Source organism: Phasianus colchicus, chromosome 20 (genome assembly GCF_987193195.1).
Source record: "Phasianus colchicus chromosome 20, bPhaCol1.hap1.1, whole genome shotgun sequence".
NCBI classification, from domain to species: domain Eukaryota; kingdom Metazoa; phylum Chordata; class Aves; order Galliformes; family Phasianidae; genus Phasianus; species Phasianus colchicus.
This window is the reverse complement of record NC_143455.1, coordinates 4454526-4474490: the sequence shown is the minus strand read 5'-3', so window position 1 is coordinate 4474490 and position 19965 is coordinate 4454526. Positions and strand designations below refer to the sequence as shown.

At 48.6% G+C, this 19965-nt stretch overlaps 1 long non-coding RNA gene across 1 annotated transcript; it reads left to right on the top strand.

Moving 5' to 3' along the window:
• LOC116232628 (uncharacterized) lies at positions 1-6408 on the top strand. Its single transcript, XR_004167728.2, has 4 exons — positions 1-44; positions 3453-3803; positions 4485-4592; positions 5077-6408. It is a non-coding gene; the product is annotated as an uncharacterized LOC116232628 (long non-coding RNA).
• Positions 6409-19965: the final 13557 nt, after the last annotated feature.

Sequence of the window (19965 nt, the reverse complement as noted above, 5' to 3'; positions counted from 1 at the left end):
GGGTATCTTGCTGAAGATCTCTGCATAGCTGAGGTCTTCTGAAGGTAAGCAGCTTTTTGTTCCTTTGTTTCTGTACCTACTGCTGTTGCATTTGAGCAAATCCTCACTTGCTGCAGCCTAGGATCTTGCTGTTCTGCTGTCATTGCTGTGCTTTCCATCATGTTACAGTGCTGCTATAAATAAGAGCAGAGCTCCATCCCGTGAAGCTGCTAGCCTCCCTGGCCAAGGGGGAGTGGGTTTTGCTTTGTGTGTGGCTCATGGTCCTGTGAGTGTCCTTACACTGCTTGAAACCACTTAGTCTTCAACAAGTGGTAGGAAGCTGCCCAACAAAGCCCACATATGTTTTTCAGCTTTATCCTCAGTGCTATTAAATCCTCAGTGCTGTGGGATTGGAGATGTTTGCAGGGCAGCAGCAGTGCAGGTGGGGCTGTGTACAAGCCATCAAATCCCAGTGAGTAGTTTGTGCCCTTTCCATCTCCCTTCTGGCTAAGGAAGCAGCTTAGGTGTGCCCCAGAGCCATTTCTTTGAGTCCAGCTGTGTATTTCCATCACACTGAGTGTGTTGTACAAAGTGCTGCCCTACAAAGGGATGCAGGTTGGAGAGGGATGGACTATGGAGATATGCCAGCAGGACCAACCTGGGGCTTTCTAACAATGGTGTTTGCATTGAACAAAGGCTTTTAAAAGCCTTTAGAAAGCAGCAGGCTCCTTCTGTGTAATGCAGTGGGTTTTATCACAAAACAGGGATGTGCAGAATTGCTGGCTGCGGTGCTCAGGAAGCACTCAAGGTTCACCCACTCTGAATTTCTCTGAATTCTCTCAGTGTTTCTCAAAATTGCTGAGTGAAATGGGAAACCAGCGAGCTTGGGCACAGGTAGCATTGCTTCTCATGTTTGGAAGTGTGGCTGGGGAATATCAGTGCTGCCACGATGGAGGTGCTGCTGCTCAGCATGGGTACAGCCCCATGATGTCTCTGACATGGGGCAGGGTCTTTCCCAATCCACCCAGACCCCATGTGAATGAAAGCAGTTTTCTCCATCCCTTCCTTGACCCAAACCAGAAGGTCTTTAAATGGGCTCCTTTCTGCTGAGCAGAAATCCCACACAAATCCTGGGGAATAAAGCCACGTCTCAGCTGGGTTTGGTCAATGCCAAGCTGGTGGTGCCCTCTCTGATTCTCAGTGCACCCCAACACCAAAAGCCCAATGTGTTCATTTGCCATTGGGATGCAGCTCCGTGCTCCCTGCCAGCTGGCTCTTGGTGGCACTTTAACCTCCTCCTCCTTCCTCCAAGAGGACACGCAGATGGGCTGTGCTCTCCTTCACCTCCTGCCCCAGCTCCCCATGCTATAGCTGCCAGATGGCAGTGAGCAGAGGCTGCTGTGCCCAGTGCTGCTGCCAGCATGTAATGATCGTTCAGCCACACATGGAGGGAATGCTATTTCCCATCCATCTCGAGTGCTCGGTGTTGTCTGGCATGGCAGCCCACAGAGCTGGGCAAGCTGCTTGAGATGCTGCCTGGATCAGCTCTGCCCTTTGTCATCAGAAAATCATAATTAAAAAAAAAAAAAGTTTCAGATCAAAAGCAACGGGGTTGTGTGAGTGCACAGCCAGGGTGCTCATGCGCAAGGTGGATTCTTTTATTCCTCACCTTCTGCTCTTTTGTATCTTTTGGAAGGGTTTTGAAAGCGAGCTGGTAAATCTAGGCATTGGGTTTTCCATTGGGAAATGGGGGAAATGTCATTGGGAGTGGTGGTGCCAAACCTATTCCTGCTGCCTGGGACAAGCCACAGGACACACTGTGGCAGGACACTGAAAGCCATGTCCTAAGGCTCTGCTTTTTAGAATCATAGAACTCCCTGTGTTGGAAGGAACCCACAAGGAGCAGCAGGTCCAGCCCCTGGCCCCACACAGCACCACCCAAACCCCATGGTTGGGAGCAGTGTCCCAGCACTCTGTAAGCTCCAGCAACTCAGAGCTGTGCCTGCTGCCCTGGGGAGCTGCTCCATGCACACTGCCCTCAAGGCAGAGCCCTGCCCAGATGCAGCTTCGTGCATTCCCTTATTGCTAGCTTTGTACATCCAGGACATGCAGCACAGAGCAATGATGGGATGGCAGAGCTTTCTGTGTCCTTGCAGCTCAGTTCTCACCTCTCAATGCAGAGGTCTGGGGGGGAGATCCACAGTGGGTGGGAAAACAAAATAGTGGTGATGTCAAAAGCATGAGTCGAGTCTGCTGTGTTGATTTCCCAGGTGAGATCTCTGCCAACATTTAGGAAGGATAAATGGGGCAAATGCAGTAATTAGAGGCATGCCAGCTCCAGCTGGATCCTGGGTGGAATGATGGAGGGGCTGAGGTGGGAATTGAGTAATGAAGTATTAAAAAGGAATCAGATCAGTAAATAAAAGCAAAGGCATGAATCTCTGCCAACAGGTCTAAAGGCAGTAGATCTCACAAAAGGAGTTATTTGCTGGCTGGTTTGGAGAGAAGAGAGATCCATGTACCTATAGCTCCAACAACATCCCGTTACCCATGGGGATGCTGCTGGCTCAATCCAAGCCCACCTTCAAGGAAAAGCCAGGAAACCCAGTTATAAGGTGGCAGGAGGAAAAGCAGACCCCACATACGTGTGCTTCTGCCCTATTCATCACACTGTCACCTGGCTTCTCCTGGGCTCCTGCAGCTGGGCAGAGGTGTAATGTCCATGCAGGATCCGGCCCTGAGCTGGCTGCAGTGCTGCCTCTTTTTCCAGTTGCCATAGGAACAGACAAAGGCCTCTAAAGCATCACGGTGGGGTGCACGTCTAGGTCATGCTGTGGAGCAGGCAACCATTTTATAGTGATAATAAATTCAGGGAATTGGGAATTTGGCCGAAGTAGCGCGCGAGAAAAGGACTTGAAAAGGCAGAATGGAGATAAATGAATGAGAATAATTTTATGACAAATGACCATAGTATGTGCCAGACCTAGACGAAATCCCTCTCTGGAGTTCAGGCAAGAGGGTGTGGGAACACAGATTGTAAGGAATGATTTGTCCTCAAAGCGTGAAGATAGAAAGGCAAAGGCAGTGCCTTAAAGTGTTTAGGGACTATTGGATTTCAAAACCCTCATTAACTTCAGTCCCTGTGATACCTGGATGAGAACTGTTGCTGGCCAAAGATTTACTGTCCTGCTATTTGCATGCTGGACTTGGCCAAGAGAGAGGCAGCCTACTGAAAGTCGCCAGCAACCTGCTGGGAATGTGCATGTAGGGCATGGAGATAGCAATGCGGGGGAGCAGCCACCAAAAACTGCAGAGCTACCCTGATATGGGATCCCTGAAGGTCTCCAGCACAGGGCTGGGGGTCTGGGTGCTCCCTGTGGATTCTTGGATATTCTGGGTGGGCTGGTGCTGGGCAGGACTGGCGGAAGGCTGCTTTCAGAAGCACTCATCCATGTGTTCCTGTTCTCCTGCAGCGTGGTGTGGAGATGTTCCTCATCAGCACAGGTGGTCTTCGTTCATTGCCAAACCTATGCAGCAACTTCCCTGCTTGTTTTCCTACATCGGGTGAAGCAAAAGCAAACTCTTTGCTGAATTGTTCTTCACCACCAGCTCAGAGCCCATCCTTCTGGACTCCCTTTGCTCCAACAGCAGCTTCCATGCATTGGGTTTCTTCAGTAAGAGTTTGCAAGCAGGAGAACACGCTGGCAGCAGTGTGGGAGCTGATGGCAGGTGGTTCTCCAGCACTGGCATCCCTCGCTGCAGTGTCCTCGCGTGCCCTAATGTCTTTTTAGGGCATGAAAAACGGGTGAAACCATGCACATTAGGTAATCTTTGTGTTTTCCCAGCCCTGGCAGTGCTAATGAGGGTGGCTGGGCTGTGGATCCATTCAGGCTCACTGCTGGCACGGCACAGCACAGCACGATTAACAAAGCCTGCATGGACATCTCCCTCCCGAAACCCCGTTCTGTCCTCCCTCTAATTGCAGTGGGGCTTTGCAGTGTGTTTTAAATCGCCGTGTCCTGTTGGCTCCAAGAAGCAGGATTTCTCATGCTGATTTAATCACCTCATTATGTCAAACAAGTTAGAGTTATTTTGAGGCTGGCTAATAGGTGCCAATTTATACCCCTTGGCAGCGTGGGGCTGCACTTAGCCTTAGCACTTGTTTATTGTCGAGACAAAGAAAGCCTGGAGCTGGCTGCTTTCTGGTGTAGACAAAGCTCACCCGGGACCCAGGACATCTGTTGCTGGTGCTTTGCAAACATGCTTCTGCTATGGCTTGCTTTCTGATTGTTCCCTATTTGGTTTAACAAGGAGATGGTGGGGATAGCTGAGCACTGAGTGTGGGCATCACACGCTGCTGGGATGTGAGGCAATACCTTTGCTGGGGCAGGAGGATGGTGGGGTGAGGGGAGTGAGGCTGGTGGTGTCTGAGGTGGAGGATGAAGGGCTGGCTTGCAGAAGGCTGGGATAATCTCCTTGCTGCTAGTTTGTGCAATGCTTTTTAGGCTGAGCCACCTTCCAAGGCTTTGGGCTCATAGGAAAGAAGGATTTTACTTCAGCATCCTTGGTTTCACCCATTTTCCCACTGAGGCATCACTCTACAGGCTGCTGAGGTTGGTTGAGTTTGATCCCGCTCCTTTTCCATTGCCTCCCTTCTTTCTCCCAGCTCAGCAACAAACTGAAAAGGGCAAATGTGGCAAACCCCCAGCAGGGCTGCTTTCCTCCACCTAACTGTGCAGTGGAGAGTTTACAAGCGATTGAGACCCAGCAATCACCCTTGAGCTAATCCTATCCTGGGGATTCCCTCTGCACGAGCTGCAGATCCTCAGGCGTCGTCCTGCTCCATCCAAAAGGACAATTGCTGGGGGCAGCTCAAAAGTTGGAGGAAAAGCTTGAGGTGCTGCTGCTCAGGGCTGGGTGGGATGCTGTTTTAGCACTGCCTCCATCATCAAAGTGAAGGATGGGGTTTGGAGGGCATGGTGGGTTTGAATGGGATGACATTTGGACTAGATGATCTTAGAGGTGTCCTCCTACATTAATGGTTCTGTGATTCTGCAGTTCTATGACTCTGAGCTGGTGCTTTGTTTTTCTGCCGAGGTCTGAATGGAAAGGAATGCTGACCACCGTAAGGCTGTGGGAATGCAATGCTGGGGAACCCAGTGATGGGGCACCAAGGCAGGGCTGTGGCAGTAGCAGAGATGTGCCTTCCCCTCGGCTGCCAAACAGACCCAGCAGCAGCCCGACCTGTCAGCCACCAGCAGCAGATGTTCCCCTCCTACAGCCTGGCTAATGATTAGCAGATGTTGCTCCCAAAGGAAATGAGGATATTTTCAGCATCTCTCTCTAACAAGGGCTCAGACGGAGCCCCTGGGCAGCAGAGACTGCCTCTTGTTCAGACCCAGCACTCTGCAAATTCCCTTCTCCATCTCCATCAGCTCTTGGAGGGTTCAAAGCCACCGGGGCACTGCACAAAGTTCCCAGCCCTGCAGCGCTTCCTTTCCATGGGATGGGAATGGGGAAAGGACCAGTCTGCTCTGCTCCAGGTTTTGCTTTGTTCTTGACAGCATCTCCAGCTGCACATGAAGTCCGCCGCTATTTTGAGGTCCCTCTCCTTCCCCTCCATCCCCAGGGGCTTCTAGCTGAGCAGCAGAATAGAAAACGACAGATTATTGCTGCCTCTCGCTGAGCCTCTCTCTCACGTGTAAAAGATGGTCCATTTTTCTCACAAGCGTTTTGAAAGGGAGTCAGCACAGGAAGGAACTGCACTTTTTCCAACCCTTTGTGCTTTTTGCTGCCCTGGTATCTCCCCAGGATGCCGCCTTGGCTGCGGTGCCCCAGGTCCCACTGAAGTCCCACACATCCCCTCACACGTTTCCTATCTATTCCCCAAAGCCTGAGAGCAGCACAAAGCACTGTGAGCCCTGCTAGCATCCTGCTTGGTCTGCTCACCAGCTCTAATCCTGCTTTTCATTCATACATCTTATTTATTCCTCTTGGGTGACAACCATTAATCTGCAGCTGTACTTCTTTTACCCTACACTTGGCAACCTTTTTTTTGGTTAAATGGGTGCACGTTTACTTAGGCAATTATGCTGCTGGATGTGTATTTACAGGGATTCTTCATTTCTACATTTGATTATGTTGTGTTACAGGGAATGATGCATTTCCTTTTTATGAGATTCTTATTAATTTTAGACTCACAACATGCGTCGTGGTCCATTTGGACTGAAATTGGTTTTCAATTTAAAACACCTAAAAACCAGCAGCAAAGATGGCTTTTATTAGTTAAATAAAACCATTTAAAACACGCTAACTACGGAAGAAAATAGAATCTTATCTGAGCAAGCATTTAAAACTGATTTCTTAAACAAGATAAGTGCTCTCTGCAATGAGGGAGCTGAGGTCCTTGTACCAAATTTTCATATTCTGTATGGTTTTAAAATGAATGTATTACTGCAGTTTTATTCACAGGTAGGGAAAGGAGAACGAGGCTTTCCATTTTTGGCTGGTGGGGCTGAGGTGGTGGGGAATGCCAGTTTTGCACCCAAATATCCCTTTTGCAGGGAGGATCCTGGCAGCAGAGCTGCACGCATAGCACAGGTGCTTTTTGCTTTGCCCAGCGGATTTTCCCTTCCAACCACACAAGCAGAAACCCAGCATTACAGTGCAATAGCCACAGTTGGCAGGCAGGCAGCCCATAATCTCTCCCAACACAGCAATTGTTATTATTTGCCTTGCCACGGCACCGAATCCAGTCCATAACTTGTCTCTCTCCTTCCTAGCAAGGGTAATTTTTTCCTATTTGCAGGTCCTATCTGACAGTAATTGGCCACCGCTGCCTGGCTGCTGTTTTCACTTTAACAATACTGCACCAAATAAATGGCCCCGTGTTGCTATCAGTGGTTTTCTGCACGCTGAGTCCAGTGTGGGTCATGTTATCTGGTGAAAATGAATTCTGCAGATTGCACATAAAGAGGGACGGTGCTACCCTAATAAAAAATGGGAATTATTAGCACCATGCTAATGAAAACGTCCTGTCTGTGGGGAAGCTCTTGGCCTTTTTGGAGAGCCTGGGCATGTCTGGTTTCATTCCTAAAAGGCAGCGATGCTGGAGCAGAGTGGGGGAATTATTTGGGTTTTCCAGGGGCTGCAGCTCCTCTGAGCTCGCGGACCAAAGGCACCAACAACGCACGCTTCCATGCTTTCAATTCTCTGGCAATTGGTGGCAGTTTAATGTTTATATATCACCAGCACACTTTTATGAGCTCCAGTCCCACTGGCATCATTTAAAAAAAAAAAAAAATCCCTTTTCCAGTGTAATTGCTGTTTGTTTTGTCATTTCTCAGTGGACAATTACAGTTCAAAAACAAGAGAGCTTTTGAAGATCGCAAGCGGAGGCTGTGGGCTTCATTAATGTGCCTTTAATACACTATGGAAACACACTTGAACTTACCTGCCTGAGGCCTCAGACGTAGGAATCTGGCTTTGCAAAGCACTGATTATTTGATCTATTTAAAATACTTCCAGTATTAGCCCGGTCTCCTGGATACATTTCAACGTCAGCAGTTTGGGAGGCTGAAATATCTCCTCCAGGCCATTCTACCATTCTCTAATTCCTAGGAAATGGAGCCTCAGTGTTGGAAAAGCCACTCTTTGTGCCACCTGGCCTCTTTTTGACACCTCCTTGTGACCAATTTGGGAATAAGGCAATAAGAAGACTAGAAAGTGGTTTGATTCGAGCTGCTTCCTCAGGCAAGCAGTTGGGGCTGTACTACTGAGCCTGCCAGGTGCTTTTAAAATGCTAAATTTGATACCAAAAACAAAAAGCAAGAAAGAAAGAGAGAGGAAAAAAGCAAAAAGCAAGTTTCCTAGATAGTTTAGTTTTTACTGTTTCTACTGTAAGAGAGGATTTGGCCTGGTAAATCAAGGGAGTTGTGGCACTCACCATGTGGCCACCCATCCATCCTTATTTCATCCATCCATTCATTCATCCACTCATCTGTCTATCCATCCATCTGCCTATCCATCCATCCTTATATTCATCAATCCGTCCGTGCACTCACCCCTGAGGAGTGGAAATGCCTCCTATCCCACAGCTCTTTTCTTTGTGTTTGGAGTTTGGGCAGGGGAGATCCAGTAGACAGTTGCAGCTGAGCTGCAAGACCACTAGGATGGACAATACTACTTTGCTTCTATCACTTATTAGGATATGTACATCTGAGGCATGGTTATGTGTTTTATTGCTCATCAAGATGATGATCCTGAAGTTCATCATTAGTGAGTATGTGCTATTTATTCAGAGCTGGGAAACACCTGTGGGTAGCTGGCCTCTGCTGCGTCACATCCTGCTGCATCCTATTGCACTGAACCCACCCTGCTCCATCCCATCCCACTGTGCTGGCTGCTGGGACCCAGTGTAGAAGCTCTGAGGCTCAGAGGAAGATGAGATGCCTGGAGCTGGAGCTGAGCGGGCAGCAGCAGCTCCACAGGGCATTGGATTGTCTTGTTTTTCATTCCTTCAGGCTGAAGCCTTTAAAAATGCAGGAGATGCCCCAGGCAAGCTGAACTCTGCATCAACAGTTTTAGCCCTGAATATACCACTTGTTGTTGCTGTTTTCTTTAATAAAGAAGAAATAGACTTTTGGAGAGTAAATCTCCCGCAGTGATTGCACAGGTTTGTGAGCAGAGGAGCTGCAGGTGCTCATTAACAGGGAGATACCTCCAGGTCCACCCCAATACTTCCAGGTGTGCTGTCTCCCCTCGGCCTCTCATTCCTGCATTTGGAGATGCTGGGAGTTCCAGATCCCTTTGCAAAATTTTGGTGTTTTTCCTTAGATTTCACAGCAGTAATTTCTCATATCCGCAGTGTTTCCCTTGAACCCTTTCTTATGGATGAGGCTGTTGCTCAGAAGCCCTTGAGCCCTGTGGGGCAGACACTGGCTTTGGGCAACTTGTGCTCAGAGCTTGGGCAGGGTTTAATTGCTCCCAGGTCTCAGAGCAGCTTTCCAGGAAAGGCAGCAGTTTCTGCGTTCGTGTTGAACAAGCACCTTGTGCTTTTGTAATGCTGTTTTTAAAAGAGGGAATTGAGCATAATTTGGGAACCTTTTGTTCAAGCAGCTCTAAGTGTGGCCTCCAGTATCACCCACCACTCCTCTGAGACCTTGGAAATGTCAGGATGCTCTAAATACTCCAGTAAGAACGGAAAAAAAAAAACTGCTCACATTGCCACACTGACCTCCAGCCCCAGTGGAGTGCTTGGAGGATAAAAATCTGTATCAGTGCTGCAAACGTGGCTCTTGACTTCTGTCCCAAGGCAAAGGGCTTTTTCCCAAAGAAAAGAGGATTTTCTTCCTGCTCTGCAAAAAGAGGCAATGCCCTGGAACTGCAAGGAGCGTGCCCAAATCCTGAGACCAACAGGGACCAGGGGACGATGCACACAGGACAGCCTGGGAAGGAGCTGCTGCAGCCCTAAACCTAAAATCCTTCCTCCTATCAACCTGGTGAGGCTCGAGAGGCTGTGTCTAACAGGGAGGCAAGCAGCCCTGGAATTACAGCACAGTAATTGCTTGGTACTTAAAGTCCAGGTCTAGAAGATCTCTAAGTAATAACTCATTGGAAAGATATTGAGCTCTCATCACAAAGAGGAAATATGGTCTCTAAACAGGCAGCTAATGGCATGCCATTTATCTGATGGCAAATCAGCCACATTCATTACTCTCTGCAGCGCAGCCAGAAAGAGAAATACAGAATTAGCTGCACTGGAGGGGAGCAGGATGGAGGGAGGACGTGGTTCCTTACAGCACTGCTCCAAGGGCACCTCCTGCAGCCTGTGCCAGGGGCGATGGCAGCTTCCTTCCTGCCTGCAGGCACAGAAATGCTCCCCATTATCATTTTCACACTGATCAGGGCTCTTCCTGAGCAAACCCCTAATGTTATTCAAGGAAAAGCGAAGACCGGTGGAATTTTTATTGTTTTTGCTCACCTTTGCCAGAACAGCAGCTCTGGGAGCCAACAGTGTGCTTTTATTCCTTTCCAACCTCCGTACTGAGGCTTTGAACACTGAGTGCTTCCTCTGCTTTATAGCTTCCTTCCTCCCTGCTTCTTTTGCTCTCTTCCAGGTATTCCTGGTTGGGAAATGCCTTCCTGGCTGTATGCAGTGAGCAGCAATGGGGGCACAGGGATGGGCAGACTGTGGATACATCCCCTATTACCTCGCAGTGATGCTCAGAGCTCAGCACAGCAGATTTGGAACATCCTCCATTCATGCACAGCTGCTGCTGGAGCATCCAAAGGACTGAACCTGCTCCCCCTGCCCACGTACCCACAGCGCAGCCTCCCAGAGGCTTCTGAGCATTTTCAGGTTGTGTGCACCCAAAGGAAAAAGCCTTGCTAATTGTAGACTGCATTTCTGAGTAGTAGAGCGAGTGCTTCCACAGAAAGAGGCTCCTTCATCAATTAATAATCCTGCATCCTGGAGTTTTGGAGGAGGGTTTTTTGAGCATTACAGAAAACAATACTACAGATCTACAGATTACATCCGAGACAGTGCTCAGTGTTGGCCATGGCTGGAAGTATTTCTCATTTTAATGGGATTTGGGATCTGGCTGAGGTGCTGAGCTGCCACCACCATGGTCCCACCCATGGGACATCCCTACATCTGTGTTTTACCCCAAGTTCAGGGCTCCCCAGGGCAGGTGGGCCATGCTCACCCCAGGAGCAGTCCTTTGCACAGTGTGTACCAAGGCAGGAGCATCACATAAATCACTCATCGCTGGGAAGATGGTAATAACAGGAGCCTCCAGGGAAATCTGCAGTACTGAATAGCGGATTCTCTTTTTTTTTTCTTCCTTTTCACTTGAAGTCACTTAACGAACCCTCATGCTGAAATCTTCAGAAAGACTCACCTTAGGGGGTATTGGAAAATATTGATAAATAGCACTTGGCACTTCTGAGGCTCTCAGCAAGTGGTACAGATGCTGTTGCAGCAGTCGAACTGGATGCCTCCACCCGTGGAGGTGCAGGAATAGAGCAGAGGAGTTCAGCATCCCCTGTGCATCCTCTGCTCTTGTCTCCTGCCTGTCTCTACAGTCTGACCCCAGGGAAGGCACTGCCATCCCCACAGAACCATGTCTTTAATCCCAAACTTTCCCAAGAAGCAATCTATTAGCCGTAAAGCAGTTTTCCTCACTTTATTTGCTGGTAATTTACAGCCCACACTGTGAGACTGTGTAATATTTGCAAGCAATTAAACAGAGGATGACTCAACAACAGCCACCTCGGGTCAGATTTTCAAGTGTTCATCGTTCATAATTAAGACGGAGCTTTCGACAGCAGCAGGGCCTGAGGCTGCCGTGCCAACCCCCCCTGCTCCAGCAGTGGGCTCAGTGTTGGAGGCAAAGGAGATTTGTTGAAGGGAGGGGGAAAATCCTCCAGGAACTGTGCACAGGGCTGGGAGCTGCTGCACAGCTCTGCCCCTGCCCTCCCGCTAGGTATGGGTTTGCTGTCAGCCCTAATTAGCATCTGATCTTCCCAGGAGAGGGAAAGAAGAAATGTTTGACTTGGATTTACACCTCTCTGCAGACAGCCTCGCTGCGCTGTGGATGTCTGACATGGAACTGCCAATGCTGTTGGAAAATTAAGTTAGATATGGCATGTGCATGGGGAAACTAAGGCACAGCACATCACCAACCAGAACTCTGTAGCCACTGCAGCATCCCAGGCTGTCACCTGGGTGTCACCAGAGCTGGGTCCCTCCAAAGCTCCCAGCACAGCAGTTTTCCTGCTGATGATAGCTGCTGTATGCAGTGATGAAGAGTTGCCCCATTCCATGGCACACTGTACCTTCCTCCCCTGCCTGCTCCATCCTCCTGGATCTTTTTGTAAAACAGGGCCAAACGACAGTAATTCCTTTTGCCTCACCACTTACTTGGGAAACCATTGCCACTGGTAGCAAACAGAAATGCACCCAGTAGTGGTAGGAGGGCTGAAAGGGAAAGAAATGGAAGAGGACCAACAGCTGGGTGACAGCTCTAACACGTGTCCCCTGCATGGGTAGGCAGATATGGAGCTGCAGGCAGGAAAGGATTAATGGCCCAGTGCTCAGGTGCTGTAAATAGTGAGACACAAGTGTGTTCCCACCTCCTGGGGAAATAGAGTTGGGTGGCTGGGAGCTGTTCCATGCCCAATGGTGCCACCAGAGCTACCGCTGTCCCTGGAACTAAGAGGTACATGATGGTTGCCCACTGCCACCCCTTGAGGAGACACAGTGCTACCCCCAACCCCAACCCTTGCCTGGTACCTCCCAATGACTGAACTAAGCCATAGGACTGGGCTTTATGCTAGCTGCTGAATTATCAGTTTTGCCATAAACCATTCTTCATTATCTGTGTTTCGCTGGATAGCCCAGACCCTGCTGAAAAAGTGCTGTTTCTTCTGCAGTCAGCTGTATTTTAATAAGTTATGTTATGGGTAAAATATCCCCCAGAGATAATCCAAGCATCGTTCCATTTATCAGCCATGTAAAGTTCAGAATAAGAATATTCAAGGTGAGGTAATGTACTGTAACATTGTGCAAGTTAATTTATAAAAGAATTAACTGTGTTTAGTAAGAGTGAGGAAAAAAGCCGCCTTCTCCAGCCAGCGTTGGAGCAGTGCTACAACAAAATGTAAGGAGGAAATGTTTTTCTGCAAGTACTGAGTTCTGTGCAAGTTCAAATGCTAAACGTGCAATAAATAAAACAAGGGATGCACTGGGACTGAAGCTCCCTGGGTGCAGGAAACTGCTATGTTTGGCAAATCCCATCAGCTGGAACACATTCACATTGCCCAAAGTCCTTGTGACCACTGATTAATTGCTGCTAATGAGGGCTCTGGGATGCTAGAAGTTATCCAACACTTGGTCATGCAATAGCTGTTCTGGTAGCTTTAGACCAGCCTGAGTGCATGAAGCATCACTTTTTTCGCCCAGTCCTGCACCTGGAGCTTCCCCTGATGCCACCAGCCATGGTGACAAGGGACCCTACAGAGTTTCAAATGAACGTTTGCAAACAGTTCCTTCCTCTTATCTGGTAACTTTCAAATCTGTTGCGAAAGAAGTGAGGAGTCTATTTAGCAGCTATTTTTTAATATGATGATTTATAATAGATCAAGAAAATTAAACTCCTGGAGAAAGAGCGCAAGTTGGGCGCTCTGATGGCCTAATGGAGCCCCATCAACGTTTCGTTTGTTGTCAGCTATTAATTCAATCTCTGATTCAGTCCCCAAATTACTTTGCCTAGAACTGAATCTAAATATGAAAATCAATTAGGAAAGGAACTGGTAGCTCCGTGTAGGAGAGGGGAGAGGAGGGGGATACAATGCCAAACTGTGCCGCTCCCTTCAAGCATGCAAATTAACATTTAGAGTGTGTTGTGAGGAAGGGGAGCTGGGAAGCACTGCTTCACAGAAACCACAAGATCAATTTTCCAAGCCTGAGTGCTTGAGATTCTTCAAAGTTACTGAAGGCTCCGTCTCGGGATAAAAATATAAAAAAGACAAGAAATCAATGCTGATAATTAATTTAACAGTATCTATTCGTTCTCTCTTCTTCCAGTCAATGCAAAGAGAAAATCATACAGTAGCTGAATTTTACATTTCCATAGAGATTGTGCTGGGACAAAATGAATAAGCGATCATAAATGACTTCAAAAGCTCGGCTGTGTTGTGGGGTGTGGGGTTACTTAATTAACAGGAGGAAGTTGTCATCACTTCCCCCACCGACAAACCATCACATCAACATGTTTGGGCAGCGCAGCCCTTGGGAGACAACGCAACTGCAGGTCAGGACCTGGGAGAGCTCCGCAATGGGCTGCGTCGATGGGGATTTCTTTTGGGGTGATTTCTTTTGGGGTGATTTCTTTTGGGGTGATTTCTTTTGGGGTGATCTCTTTTGGGGGTGATTTCCGATGGGGGTGATTTCATTTTGGAGTGATTTCTTTTTTTAGCGCTGTTTTCACCAGGTGCTCATTTTGATGTGCATCTCTTGAGCATTACGCCAAGAGGAGCTGGGTGGGTTTTGCAGTGTTCCCAAAGAACTCGGGTCCTGTAGGGTCACTGAGCAGTGCTGAGCTCGGCCCTCGCTTTGGCCACCGGCAGCGCACAGAGAGGAGCTGCCTTTAATTATTCAGAGCTCATCTTTCCCTCCTGTTAAAAACAAATGGGAAGCGGATGGATTTTAGTAATGAATCCCCAGAAGGGTACTTAGGTTTAGAGCAAAATCTGTCCAGTTAAATGTATCCTGTGGAAACTGATTTGATTGCTCTCATCTTCCAACTTCAATTTGGTGGCAGCGTTAGCATATTGCCAGACATACGGGCTGTGCGGGGAATATGAAAGATAGAAAATAGGAAAGAAAAATGATTTTGGGTGGGAGACTCCCTCCATGCCTGGAGGCTGGGCTGGAAGGGGTGGGGTAGCACCATGGGGATGTGTTAATGTGCTTCTAGAAGGGAAATGGGATTCCAACAGATCCTATACAGACAGAACTTCTATTTGTTGCATGCAGGAGGATTTACTCCCCCCAGGGCAAAATCCTTATGCTTCTTGCAGCAGTTTGGGGATGCTGGGTTGTGCCTCCGGATCCTGACTCATTGGTTAACTTGCTAATACACAGGAATGGATAACATGCAATATCAACATCTGGAGCCCAGTCTGTAGGATGCAACTTGAAGGCATGAAGAAACTTTTTAAATGCCCCCAAACAGTGATTGGAGCAGTTCAGCTTTTAGCTGAGTGATGAGTAGCAGTCTGCCTGCCCTGTGTGCTCACAAGTTCCTCCCCCTTCCCTCCTTACAAAAAAAGAAAAAAAGAAAAAAAGAAAAACCTCCACTCAAAAAAAAAAAAGAAAAAAAAAAGAAAAAAAAAGGAAAAAAAGAAAAAAAAAAGAAGAAAGAAGAAAGAAGAAAGAAGAAATAAGAAAGAAGAAAGAAAAAAAAAGAAAAAAGAAAAAAGAAAAAAGAAAAAAGAAAAAAGAAAAAAGAAAAAAGAAAAAAGAAAAAAGAAAAAAGAAAAAAGAAAAAAGAAAAAAGAAAAAAGAAAAAAGAAAAAAGAAAAAAGAGAAAAGAAAAAAGAAAAAAGAGAAAAGAAAAAAGGAAAAAGAGAAAAAAGGAAAAAGAGAAAAGAGAAAAGAAAAAAGAAAAAAGAAAAAAGAAAAAAGAAAAAAGAAAAAAGAAAAAAGAAAAAAGAAAAAAGAAAAAAGAAAAAAGAAAAAAGAAAAAAGAAAAAAGAAAAAAGAAAAAAGAAAAAAGAAAAAAGAAAAAAGAAAAAAGAAAAAAGAAAAAAGGAAAAACAACCTCCTTTGTAAGGATCCTGGCTGCAGAGAGCTGCTGACATCAGAGCCAGACACTTTGCACTGTGCTGGAAGCAGGAATGTGCTGAGAAGGAGAGAAAACTTACCCAGTGCTTTGGAGTAACAGCAGGCTGCTGGAGCAGGGAGGGCAGCAAGGAAGGCTTGCGTTTGCTATCCTTGCTATGTCTTTCATTAATGCAATTACAGAGTGGGCATTTTTCTCTCCTTCTCATTGTTTCCCTGTGTGAGACCTCACATTTTGCTGTGGAGCTTGGCCAGCACAGCGGAATCCGCCCTCTATGTGGTATCAAAGGGGGAAATGGTGTTAATTATCCAAAACTGATGGTTTTGGTGATGCGTGGAGTGATGGGTGCTGCATGGGAGACCTGAAAAGGGACAATGACTCTGTTCAGTCCCTTCTGTCCTAGGGCTGTCCCCAGCGTGTGGTGTGGCCTGGCTGCTCTCCATAGTCTCCCCACTCCCAGCAGAGCTGAGCTGGGCACTGGCTCCTCTTCCCCCGTGAACAAATAAATCTCTTGGCGGATGATGCTTCTGTGATGGATATTGGCCATGATCCGAGTAGGGCAGGCGATCATGTTCAATTATTTCATTAGCAAGCTGTGGCTCATCACCAGGGCTCAGGTCGGTGCTGTCACTGCTCTCGGCCTGTGGATGGGCTTGGGGCTGGGCTGGGTGCCTGCTGCTGGCTCTGGCCACCTGGCAGCTGCTTACAATGAGGCAATTTCTTCTTTTCTTTATATTAAACACAATGTAAATGCTACAATCAAAACACATAAATGGGCTGATCGAGGGTTATGCTTTCGTTGGGAAGTTGCTTTCCCCGCATTTGGAGTTTTTGCCAAGTTCCTGCCCCCAATTTTATTAGCAGCACCCCCTGCACGTTTGTCAGAGGGAAGGAAAGAGAACACAAGTGACGTTTTTAGGCCAGGGCCAAGGATCTCACTTGTCAGGCAGCTCCACCGCTGCCTCCTTGCATTTGCTGCGGAGGAGCTTGGGGGGCAGAGCCTCCCACGTGTGCTAAGTGGGGGGAGAACCCCAGAACCATCAGTCACTGCCTTTCTGCCCTGCTTGTGTCTGATCACCTCTCTCCCAGACAATCTGCAGCAGCCTGTGGGGCTCTCAGACACAAATTCCTCCACCCCGGTGGTGTTCTCTCTGTCCCTCAGGAGATGCTGCAGGGCAGTGCAGGAGCAAAGTGTTTGCCAAAGAGCTCGGAGGCTGTGCATGCTCTGCAGCCTGAGCAGTGATGGAAACACATCTGCAGGCACAGTGAGCTCATGCTCTGCTTGCTTTGCACACAAAGCCAAGGGATGAGGGAATCCACGTGGGGCTGGGGCAGGCAGGACCCACTGGGACCTTATATGGGGGGTAGCAGGCCCCCCACTTAGCCCTGCTCCATCTGTTCACCCTGCAGCGTGCAGCCCAGGGGGCTCACACAAAGCATTTCTGGTTTCCTGCCACCCTTAAATGAAGCTGGGACAGAGCTGAGCATCCTTCAAGGGAGCAATCAAAGTGGGGAAGGGAGCATGAAGAGGTCCTTAATGCTGCCCAGAGACAAGCAGCTCGGAGGAGAAGATGAAATCCACCCCATTAGCAGCGTGGGTGCTACACACCAGGCAGCACAGCATCCTGAAAAAGGGTTTTAAATTAAAAAGACATGTGTCAGGCTCAATAGCATCGGCTGGAGAGGCACCCACATCAACAGTCCATGGTGATGGTGTGGAGCAGGGAGAATGTTTTGCAAGCAAGGAAGCTTCTAAAATAAGAGATGCAGAGAAATGTGGTGAGAGTGAAGTCCTGAGGACCCTCTACTACCTGTAGCTGCAGGGAGGAGGAATCCCTCTGCCAAACCCTGGGGGTGGCCACTGTGGTCCCCAACTGAGACTGGGGCTGTCCCAGTGCTGGGGTGCCCACAGTGATCACTGCCTGCTCTGCCACCCCCGCCCCAGCTCTGCAGCCTCTCCTTCTGCACACAATGGGATTGAAGTTGCTCAGCCCTCCTCCATCTCCAGGCTGCAGAAGAGGAAAATTGGCTGCTGGCTGAAGTGGCCCAGCACTAATAGAGTAAGCGGTTCTCTCTGCCATCAGAACACGGGGTCAGGTGGGAGCGCTGGCCGTGCAGATCATTATCGGAGCATAACGATGCCACGTGCATGACCTCCCTGCTGGCAGGGCTCGGCACGTCCCTCTCTTTCTGCTCCATTTGAGTGTTGCTCTTCACTCTCCCACTACCCGATGTCCACTTATGGAAGGCTGCAGCACTGCCCCCAGTGCCCCACGGTGTGCCCAGCAGCACAGCTCCATGCATCCAGCACAGCCCATGCCAGGCGCCTTCGCTCTGCACTGAGCCTTTAGCAGGGCGGTATGGAGGGGAGAGGCTGAAGCAGTGCCTGGGGTCTCTCAGGTAGAGCTCTGCTGCCAAGGGCAGAGGATGTGTTCATTAAGCCAAGCTAATCTTTATTTCCAAGACTATTTGCTGTGATTGGGCAGTTTATTCTCCGCTCCAGCTCATCTCTTTTGTCAGGTGCAGCGTGAGTCCAACTGTGCTGTGTGAGCTGCGTGGATACGGGGGGAGAACTTCTTTATTTGCTGGGTACATTTCTTTGTCCAATATCATTTGGGGAAAAAAAAAAAAAGAAAAAGATTTTTCTCCAAATGAAATCTGCATGGGCTCTCATGGGGATAGAAGAGCCAGTGTGAATGGGGAGCTGGGACTGGGGGTTTTGTTCTGCTTTCTGCTTCTTCCTTTATTTCCATGAGGAGTAAAGCAGCAGCGTCGCAGCCACAAAGGCAGCGGTTTCCTGGAGCAGAGCCAGGCTGGTTTGACACTGTGTTCCCCTGAATGACGAGAATCAAAATGGTAAAAAAAAAATAAATAAATAAAAAGGAAAAATTCCAGCAGCCACCACTCCTGCTCCAGCATCGCTAATCCAACAGCTGAGGGTTTATTTGTACTGAGTAAGCTGAAGCGAGCAACTTAATTCCCCTCTAATTCTCTTCTGAAGGCCTCAGAAAGCTTAATAGCTGTTTTCCTGCATTAAATTAACTGACTCAGCCCCCAGCTTTCCTGGGCTCTGTGGGGTTGGGGGGGCCACGTCCCATTTCTCCTTCCCAGTAATAGGGTCACCCCACCTGGGACAGCCAGCACTCACCCACACGTTTCTTTGGAGCCTCTCAGAACCCCTGCAGCTCTGTGTGGTTTAACACACCACAAACCCATCCATTATTTACAGCAGCTCCGTCAGTTATCCCACCCCATCCCTGCCCTGCATCTTTTAATCAGTGGGGACCTCGGGGTCGATTTATGGGTGTCAGCACTGCAGAGCTCTTCTACATTTCAGACACTGTTCATTAGGATAGAAATGGGCTGGGAATGGCACTGGTTGTGTCTGAGGAATGGAGCACAACGTGGCTGGGTGTCGGGGTGGCAGAAAAAGGAGGACCCAAATTCCATTGAGGTTGTTTGGCAGGAGAATGGGGTTTTAACCCTTCACTGATTAGTATATCTCACGTGAAGCTCCAACCCTACAGCTAGCAGCATTCGATTGATCATTTGATGTAAAGTGCCATTATTATTATTATTAACTAAGAAATGGCAGTTACAGGAGTTATTTGCAAGGAAAACGGCTGGTCTTGATGGGTTTTGGTGGGAGAAGCTGGGGAGTCAATTCAAGCCGGGGCTAACCCGGTACCCCAGGAGTTGGGAGGTGGGGGGGTTTGGGGGGGATGGGGGGGTTATCTCTCCAAGGCAGCAGCCTCCACTGACACCTAGCGGCTGCGGGGCTCCAGGCTCAGGGGACGAGGAATTCGTGTTTGGTTTGCTTTCCCCTACGATCTGGAACTACAGAGGCACACCTCCGGTGGCTGCGGGGTATCGCTTCTTTCCATTTCTCCCTGCTCCTCCAGCAGCACATCTGTATAGGAGAGGCTGTGCTTCTCAGGCCTGGGGCTGACCGGATTTTCTACAGAAATGACCAAACGTGGTTCGCTTTGTCACTGCTGAATCCTGGTTCTGCCTCTTTTTGTTTGGCTTTTCTTTCTCAGTTGACACATTTCTGAACTTTCCTCTTGAAGTGACACAAAACCTGACTCAGCCTCCATGCTGCTGAATATTATTTGTGCTGTAAGACGCTATTTAACAGGAATCTTGCTGATTTTTTCTTCTCACTGAATGCTCTTATCATTGCCCAGGGTGATGTGTGTGTGCCTCTTTGCTCCCATCTCCAGCACCTGCTGGACATGAGATCAACCCATGGACCCTGGAGGCTTTCACTGCTGCCAGCTGTATTGGGATTATGAAAGGTGAAGCTCCCCAAGGAGCTGACACCTGCCCAGGCAGCCCAGGACCTCCTGCCCCATATCCCCATGTCCCCATGTCTCCATTTCAGGGGTTGGCCATCCCCAAAAGACCACAGCCCCTCTTTCTGTGTCTTCCTTGGCACTTGGCATTTAGCTCTCCACCATCAACCACACAGCAGATAACAAACCCCTGCTCTACAGGGCTGATTTTCAAGCAGATTAACTCTGGAGTGGGTCTGAAGCCAAGCGCTAAAAGATTTCTGCACTCACAGAACAGGGAAGAGTTTGCCAAGGAAGCTGGAGCCAGCAGAACTGGCAGGCGTGTTCCCATTGCTCATTGT